Consider the following 10,296-nt stretch of genomic DNA (forward strand, 5'->3'; position numbering starts at 1 on the left):
CCACAACACGCGGCGAAGCATTGTCAGTGGAGAGGAGGATAACACCATCCCTAGCCATGATGCGGTAGCGCAAAGCGTAGTAGTTCCGCAACGGATCAGAAGTCTTAGCGAACGGGCTATCTGGCCAATCCTTCTGAATACAGCGTAAAATCCGGGAGAGGGTAGGGTCAGAACCCGTAGCAGCCGCCAGCCTGTCCCCAGTGATGGGGAACTCGTCCACAACCCGCTGCTCGGCAACATCCAGGTGGAAACACAAAAGTTCGTCCCTATTGAATGCCTGATCAAGACCCATGGGAAGGCGAGACAGAGCATCAGCATTTGCATGTTGAGCCATTGGCTGGAAATGAATCTCATTGAAACGAGACAAGTAAAGAGCCCAACGCTGGAGGCAGTGTGCAGCCTTGTTGGGAAGTGATGTTGATGGATGAAACAAGGAAACAAGTGGTTTGTGATCTGTAACAAGATGAAATTTTGAGCCATAGAGAAAAACACCAAACTTATGAAGAGCATAAATAATGGCCAAAGCTTCTTTCTCAATTTGAGAATGCTTTTGCTGGGCATCCGTGAGCGTTTTGGAGGCATAAGCAATGGGTTGTTCCGAACCGTCAGAAAAACGGTGCGCAAGGACTGCACCGACCCCGTATTGAGAGGCGTCTGTGGCAAGAACAAGATGTTGGCCAGGTTGATAAGTAGCCAGGCACGGGGCCTGTTTCAGCATAGTCTTCAATTTCTGGAAAGCCGCTTCGCATGACGCGGACCAGTGAAAAGGCACGTTTTTATGCAACGGATGAGCCACCGAAGCCGCAGACGGTAAAAACTTGTGATAGGATGCTATTTTCCCCAAGAAGGCCTGCAGTTCCTTAACAGATGTAGGGCGAGGAAGGGCATCGATCGCAGCGACAGTGCTGAAGCGGACGATTGCCATCCCGAGAGAGTTGAAACCCCAAGTACGTGATAGATGCCTGAAAAAAATTGTGATTTCTGAAGATTACACTTAAGACCAGCAGTCTGAAAGACATGAAAAAGTGTGCGGAGATTTTGAAGATGTTCTTCAGTAGTGGAGCCAGTGACAACAATGTCGTCCATGTAATTGATACACCCAGGGACAGGGAGCAATAATTGTTCCAAGAATCGCTGAAAGAGACCAGGGGCGCTAGCAGCCCCGAATGGCAAGCGTTGGTATTGATAGAGACCGAAAGACGTGTTAAGGACCAGAAACTGCCGGGAAGCAGCGTCGAGAGGAAGTTGATGATAAGCTTCTGACAGGTCAATTTTAGAAAAATACTGGCCTCCAGCAAGGACGGGGCATAGGGTAAGTGTCGATGAGGCATTGAGCATTTACAGTGGCTTTGAAATCGCCACAGAGACGAATATCACCATTTGGCTTAGCAACGACAACGACAGGAGAGGATCACTTACTGGAAGTGACAGGAAGCAAGACCCCAGAAGTAGTGAGACGATCCAACTCCCGTTTTACCCGATCACGAAGGGCCACAGGAATGGGCCAAGCCCAAAAAAACTTAGGCCGAGCAGTGGGTTTGAGCGTGATATGGTCTTCAAAGTCGTTTCCATGGCCTAACCCAGGAGAAAAAAGGGACGAAAATTTCGTCGACAAGGAATCCAGTTGAGCATAAGGAATAGCATCAGAGACAATATTGACAGAGTCGTCTATGGAGAACCCAAAAACGCGAAAGGCATCGAAACCAAAAAGATTTTCTGCGTTGCTCTGGCCGACCACAAATATGGGAACAGTGCGAACGAAGGATTTGTAAGATACCTCAGCATTAAACTGTCCCAAGAGAGAAATATTCTGTTTATTGTACGTCCGTAACTGCCGAGTGACAGGTGACAGGAGTGGAGAACCCAACTGAAGATACGTCTGAGAATTAATTATAGTGGCAGCAGAACCGTTATCCACTTGCATGCGAACGTCTCGACCAAGGATTTGGACAGTGAGGAATAACTTCCCTGAAAGGTAAGAAGTGCAATTGACAGACAACACAGAATCAGAATCAGCGTCATGTTCATGAACATCATGTAACGGAAGACACATGACCTTTCTTTTTGCAATTGTGACACACAGCCCAACGTTGGGGACAATCCTCGCGTGAATGCTTCGTAAAACACTGCGGACATGAAGGAAGTTGCCGGGGGTTTTGCTGCAGTTTCTTAGCGGGTTGTTTAGGGCTAGGCCGAGGCTGCGCGTGGGAGCGCACTGCGGCCACGTCGTCAACGGCGCACAGAGGTTGTATTTTCCCGACATCACCTCATGCCTCTATTTGCGCCCCAGCGGCGCGGGAAATTTCAAAAGACTGCGCAATGGAGAGAACTTCATCTAGAGTCGGACTCGCCAACTGAAGGTTCAAATGGCTCTGAGCACTATGGGACTTAACATCTATGGTCATCAGTCCCCTAGAACTTAGAACTACTTAAACCTAACTAACCTAAGGACAGCACACCACACCCAGCCATCACGAGGCAGAGAAAATCCCTGAGCCTGCCGGGAATCGAACCCGGGAACCCGGGCGTGGGAAGCGAGAACGCTACCGCACGACCACGAGGTGCGGGCGCCAACTGAAGGGCACATTGCCAAACTTCTTTGTCGGGCGCCGACCGGATAAATAGCATCCCGTACCATGGAATCGGCATAGGATTCTTTGTGAACATCAGTAACAAATTGACACTTTCGACTGAGGCCGTGAAGTTCAGCAGCCCAAGCGCAATAGGGTTGATGTGGCTGTTTTTGACAATGATTAAAGGCAACACGAAAGGCTACCACATGAGTTTGCTTTTGAAAATAGACAGACAGAAGGGAGCACATTTCAGCAAAGGACAAAGACGCAGGATCGTTCAAAGGAGCCAATTGCGACAACAACCGATACATTTGAGGTGAAATCCAGGAAAGGAACAGAGACTTAGAGCACTTGCCCGCGAAAGGCAAAGGTCCCGAGTTCGAGTCTCGGTCGGGCACACAGTTTTAATCTGCCAGGAAGTTTCATATCAGCGCACACTCCGCTGCAGAGTGAAAATCTCATTCTGGAAACATTCCCCAGGCTGTGGCTAAGCCATGTCTCCGCAATATCCTTTCTTTCAGGAGTGCTAGTTCTGCAAGGTTCGCAGGAGAGCTTCTGTAAAGTTTGGAAGGTAGGAGACGAGGTACTGGCAGAAGTGAAGCTGTGAGTGCCGGGCGTGGGTCGTGCTTCGGTGGCTCATTTGGTAGAGCACTTGCCCGCGAAAGGCAAAGGTCCCGAGTTCGAGTCTCGGTCGGGCACACAGTTTTAATCTGCCAGGAAGTTTCATATCAGCGCACACTCCGCTGCAGAGTGAAAATCTCATTCTAGAGACTTACATGGTTGTTCATCCGTGACATGAAATGCCAAGAAGTGCTGTCGAAGACGTTTTTCATAATCAGACCAGTCTTCCGCCGTCTCGTCGTAAGGAGGAAAGGAGGTATAGCCAACGACGAGAAACGCCCCGCATTTGATGCCGCGACGAAATCGCGAATCGCCGCTGTTAGAAGCGTTTGCTGTTCAAGGAGATTTTGCAATAGTTGCTCGACAGTAGCCATGGAACCCTGTGGGTCAACGGTGAAAAGGAAAAATCCCATCCTCGTCGCCAATTGTTATAACGTCAAGCTTAACACATATATTTCAGAACGACACAACACATATAAGTCACAGAGTAAGTTGACAAGCAAGACATGTGTACATGTTAGCATTTGAATGAGCACTGAGTCCCAGTCTAGGGGCCGCTGCTTGGCTCGCCGCTTAGGTGGCGCAGCTGCCGCATGGCTGGCAGACAGTGCCGCACGTAGAGGATGCGCGTAATTGCGCGGTGGCACTTTGAATGATCGGCGAGTCACAACAGGCTTATCTTTTATGCAATCAGTTGGAAACAGCTTTCTCTCACACCATAAAACTGTTGATTTTGGTGGAGAAGGTTTATGAAATTTTATAGTGAAATCATGCTGAATATCTCTCACTGATTTTCCTGGATGGGGCAGTTCATGAGCCCACTTGCTCATGCAGTGGACTCATCAGCCATGATTTCCATGTATAGCAGCACCTGCAACAATAAGGACCAACAATTCATTAACATCTATGTAATACTTATTGGATAATGGGACTTCGTGATCACTCTGTACAATTTCTACCTCCATCAGAGCCACATCGAGGCCACAACAAGGTAGGTCCCTGCCAAGGGCGTAGGCGCACAGGGAGCACAGAAAAAAAGACAATTCAAGAATTAATCAAAAGATTTAATGGATTGGTGCAGAAGTTCATAGAGTTTTTCAATTAGTTTAATAAACAACACAGATACACATAACAGACACTTTCGTCATCAATAATACATTCGCCTTCACCATATATCAAAGGTGCTGAGTCACAGATAGGCACAAACTACATTCCATGCTGGATTTTCCACTGTCTGATATATTCGCCTTCACTATTTACAACAGCTTGCCGATACTGCGGTAACTCTTCAATTCCGTGATTGTAGAAATCGCACGATTTTGAGGTGAAGAAATTGTCAAGCCAAGTTCAGCGTGCATTTTCATCCAGAACAGAAGTTCCTGGAAGATTGTTTGATAGAGAGGGGAAAAGTTGAAAATCTGAGGGTGGAGGATGAGGTGAATAACATGGGTGTGGTAGGACCTCAACAGTTGCAAGAGGATGCTGAAGCAAACATGTTATTTTGGGTGAAGACATAAGATTTCTGCCAATTGAGAACAGGAGTGAAACTGTTTAAAGTAGAGTGTCTGAAACTATTTGATAGACTAGTAAGTGAAATGAGAACCAGAACTCACATACAATACACCATTTCACCCCACATTAATTTCCTGTAAGGAACACTTTAAATGAGTGCTCTGTATCTTATTTTGGAAAAGGTGCAACAGATTTTGGTGTCAAATATAGCATTTGAGCTAGTCAAATTCCAGTAGAAAGAGCTGAAATAGAACACTGATACAGCTTCCCATTTGGATGTTTTGAAGTATTATTCCCCTTCAAGGCATGAGTAACAAGCTGCTTATTTAAAAATAAAATAGATTTGAGGGCATATGACAATTCCAATGACTGCAGCATCTTGATCACAGTTTCAGCTAATTAAAGATTGTAAAACACTACTTACGGTCAAGTGTAGGTCAAGTATACTGTCAAATTCAGACGCTGTGTCAACAGAATATGACACAGTTGATACATTTGACTTCAGTGACATAATCAATGAGCTTGTTTCTCTCATAGCAAGGAAACAGAAAGTAACCCTCAGTTCTTGGAAAGGCATTTGTTTGCAACTCTCAATTCTAGTTATTTTTCTTTGAATTCCAGTTAATAATTTGTGAAGAGTATATAAAATATGTTCTTTATAGTACAAGTACATCATATAGAATACACACATCAAAAAAAGTTTTACCATCACCTCGGTTCTGAGAGTTCCGGAACCTGTACAGAAAACTGGAATAGAGATCAACAAAAACATCATTTCTGCCCTTTTTATTGCTCATGAAAACCAGACATTGCATGTTGTACCACCATACAGCAAGACCTTCAGAGGTGGTGGTCCAGATTGCTGTACACACCGGTACCTCTAATACCCAGTAGCACATCCTCTTGCAGTGATGAATGCTTGTATTCATCGTGGCATACTATCCAAAAGTTCATCAAGGCACAGTTGGTCCAGATTGTCGCACTCCTCAATGGCGATTAGCCGTAGATCCCGCAGAGTGGTTGGTGGGTCACATCCTCCATAAACAGTGCTTTTCAATCTATCCCAGGCATGTTCAATAAGGTTCATGTCTCGAGAACATGCTCGCCACCCTAGTCAAGCGATGTCATTATGCTGAACGAAGTCATTCACAAGATGTGCTGGATGTGGGCCCGAATTGTCCATGAAGATGAATGCCTTGTCAATATGCTGCCGATATGGTTGCACCATCAGTCGGAAGATGGCATTCACATATTGTACAGCCATTACGGCGCCTTCCATGAACACTAGCAGCGTACGTCAGCCTCACATAATGCCGCCCCAAAACAGCAGGGAACCTCCACCTTGCTGCACTCTCTGGATTCTACTTTACCATACTTCTAGTTTTGTAATGTCAATAGGCATTGTCCCATTTAAAGAGGTGTATGTTTGCACAAAAAATACATTTTCTAAGTATTATTACAATCTGTTTATTGGCTAACGATACAAGCTGGTGATTGCCAATCCATTCCATGAAAACACTTTCCATTTCCACAATATCTGCGGTGCAAGATTTAAGTGATTCACACTGTATATTCCAATTGCTGTCCCCTCTACAGCTGCATCCAATACCGCAGAAGTTATTCCCTGATGACACATTTTGTCATCCCGTCCCTTCTTGCTGCCTGCCTAGTTTTTGACATCGTTCCATAGTTCCACATTTCCAACACTTTGGTTTTGCAACAGTCTATGACTCACCACCTTACAATGCTGTGTTCCAAACTTATATTCTCAGAAATTTCTTCCTCAGATTGAGGCTGATTTCTGATACTAGCAGGCTTCTCTCAGCCAGGAATGCCCACTTTGTCTGTGCTGGCCTACTTTCTGTGTCCCCTTTTCTTCATACGTCGTGTTATTTTTCTTCTGGTGTAGCAGAATTCTGTAACTTCATATACTAAGAGGTTCCCAATTTTGACATTAAGTTTACTGCTAATCTCGTATCTATTACTCATTACTTTCATCTTTCTCCTGTTTTGCTCACAGTCCATATTCTGTACTCATTAAACTGTTTAAATAAATAATCACCACCTGTAATTTTTTTCTCACTTTCACTGTCATCATCAAATCTTATCATTGATATCCTTTCACTCTGAATTTTAATTTCACTCCTGAACCTATGTTTCATTTAGACACAGATGAATTCATGACATTAAGCTACTAGTGGGCAATGATTAACATCAATAAAGAAAGTTGAAAATTTGTGCCGAACCGCGTATTGAACTTGGGTCTCCTGCTTAGTAGGCTGATGCTCTGACCACTGAGCCACCCAGCTGCAAGGACTACCGTACCCTAGTATGCCCCCATCAGACGCCGATTCTCAACTTGTCCACACACTACTGGCACAGTGTCCCTGCCCATTACCTTCATTACTTGCAGCATTTTGCCAATATTTATAAGATTTCAAGCATGGTGTGCATATCCACATGTCCTAAAGAACAGAAACCACATATACGATGGTCATTCAATAATTAAAGAGACAAACTGGTCTGGGAAAAAAACCGTTAGTAGGGCTAGTTTGGTACTTCTATGGCTTTAAGTTGGCATCACTGGGATGAGCTCTGATCTGCTGATGTATCTACAGTGTTTTGTTTACAACATCAAAAATACATTTCAAGATGGCGAGTCCACTTGAAACGTCCACATTAGTTGAACAACATTCTGTTATTTGTTTTTTACTTGCTGAAGGTGAGAAAGCAGTGAATATATACTGTAGAATGTCTAAAATTTATGGTGAAGGTTGTATGAATTGTGAAAATTTTTAGAACTGGGTAGAGCAGTTCAAAAATGGTCGCAATTCAGTGGCTGACAAACACCATTCTGACCGACCGGTTGTAGTTACAACTCCCTCACTTGCAAGTCGAATTGATGACATTATTCATGCCAAGCACCATGTGACTGTGGAAATGATAGTTGATGAGGTTCAAGTTAGTGCTGGTACAGTTCATAACATTATCTGTAGCAAGGTGAAGTACCGCAAAACGTGCGCAAGATGGGTCCCAAGGAGTTGACGCGGCTACACAAGGAAATAAGGTTGATAGTGTGCACAAAACTAAAGGAATAGAAGGCGAGCACTTCCTCAACAAAATTTTAACTTGTGATGAAACTTGGGTTCACTATTATGAGCCAGAATCAAAAAGACAAAGCATGGAGTGGAAGCACACCAACTCACCTGAGAAGAAAAAATTCAAAACCCAAGCATCAGCAGGAAAAGTCATGTTGACGATGTTTTGGGATGCTGAAGGTCCATTTATTATTATTATCTTCTTTCCTTTCTCAGATCTTAGGTCTGGTTAAAAATGGAAAGTGACGCGGACCTTGATCAAGTGTAACTTCCTTTTACCTGTATGGTATATGTTACATTGCATTTAGGAACTTTCGGGTAATTGAACATATATCAATAATTACAGATTTCTGTAGTTGTATATATACACGTTTGGATGTAGCTGTATTGCATTGATGTACTGGTGGATATTGTGTAGTTGATAGTATAATTGGTATAATGTCAACTTTATCCTGATGCCACATGTCCTTGACTTCCTCAGCCAGTTGGACGTATTTTTCAATTTTTTCTCCTGTTTTCTTCTGTATATTTGTTGTATTGGGTATGGATATTTCAATTAGTTGTGTTAATTTCTTCTTTTTATTGGTATGATGTCAGGTTTGTTATGTGGTGTTGTTTTATCTGTTATAAATGGTTCTGTTCCAGTATAATTTTTATTCATCATTCTCCAGTACATTTTGTGGTGCATACTTGTATGTGGGAACATGTTGTTTTATTAGTTTATGTTGTATTACAAGTTGTTGATGTATTATTTTTGCTGCATTGTCATGTCTTCTGGGGTATTCTGTATTTGCTAGTATTGTACATCTGCTTGTTATGTGATCTACTGTTTCTATTTGTTGTTTGCAAAGTCTGCATTTATCTGTTGTGGTATTGGGATCTTTAATAATATGCTTGCTGTAATATCTGGTGTTTATTTTTTGATCCTGTATTGCAATCATGAATCCTTCTGTCTCACTGTATATATTGCCTTTTCTTAGCCATGTGTTGGATGCATCTTGATCGATGTGTGGCTGTGTTAGATGATACAGGTGCTTGCCATGTAGTGTTTTCTTTTTCCAATTTACTTTCTTCGTATCTGTTGATGTTATGTGATCTAAAGGGTTGTAGAAGTGGTTATGAAATTGCAGTGGTGTAGCCGATGTATTTATATGAGTGATTGCTTTGTGTATGTTGCTAGTTTCTGCTCGTTCTATAAAGAATTTTCTTAAATTGTCTACCTGTCCATAATGTAGGTTTTTTATGTTGATAATTCCCCTTCCTCCTTCCTTTCTGCTTAATGTGAATCTGTCTGTCGCTGAATGTATGTGATGTATTCTATATTTGTGGCATTGTGATCGTGTAATTATTATTATTATTACCTTGAAGGGTAGCTACAATGAGCAGCCAACACTACTCGGATTTGCTTTTAAACAAGGTGAAACCAGCCATGAGAGAGGGACATCGTGGATCTCAGATGAGAGGTGTGATTCTCCAGCAAGAGAACACACGTCCTCATACTGATCAATGAATAGATAAAACCATCGACAAAATGGGCTGGGAAGTACTGTCTCATCCCCATTACAGTCCTGATTTAGCACCTATGGATTTCCATTTGTCTGGTGCACTGAAGGAGTAATTACATGAGAAAAGGTTCCAGGATGACGATGACACGAAAAAGTTTGTGGGCAATTGGTTCAAACACCAAGATAAAGAGTTCTTTGCAGCCAGAATGAAAATGCTTGTAACCCATTGGAACAAGTGCATAAATGTTCAAGGGTATTCTGTTGAAAAGTAGAAAAAGTAGTGTTTTGTAAAAATAAATGCTTTTTTGTCCAGACCAATTTGTCTCATTAATTACAGAATGACCCTCGTATAATTAAGGTGAGACCGGCCAGTGATCCCTTGAGTGCAGGTGCATACCACACTCAAACTCTTAAGGGAATCAGTGAAATGCTGCGAGTAATGAGGATAATGGGCAGGGGCACTACGTCGGTAGAGTGTGCATAGGTTGAGAATTTGGGTCTGCTGGGAGGCTTGCTAGAATAGTCAGTGCAGTTGTGATGACCACTGTGTCTGGATGGCTTAGTGGTCAGAGCGAGCACCTGCCGAGTGTTCAGGGAGCTGGATTCAAATCCCAGTTTGGAGCAAATTTTCAATTTCCCACTTTGGTGTAAATTGATGCCCCCTAGAAGCTAAATATCAGTAATTGCTTTATCTCTTGATTCAGATTGGCTGCAGGATCAACACGGTGTCTGTTTTTTTGGACATGTCTGAAAGAACAGACACCACTTACATATCTTTCATTTCCTTCATTGCTTTTTTGGTGTATAGATTGGACAGTGGTGATGAAAGACTGAATCCCTATCTTATAACCATTTCAATTTCAGCATTTCATTCTTGGTCTCTCATCCTCATTTTTCTCTCTTGGTTTTTGTGCATTACTGGTCTTTCCCTAAAGCTTATTACTACTTTCCTGATAATTTTGAATGCCTTGCACTATTTTACATTGC

This window comes from Schistocerca piceifrons, chromosome 9 (assembly GCF_021461385.2).
Source record: "Schistocerca piceifrons isolate TAMUIC-IGC-003096 chromosome 9, iqSchPice1.1, whole genome shotgun sequence".
NCBI lineage: Eukaryota > Metazoa > Arthropoda > Insecta > Orthoptera > Acrididae > Schistocerca > Schistocerca piceifrons.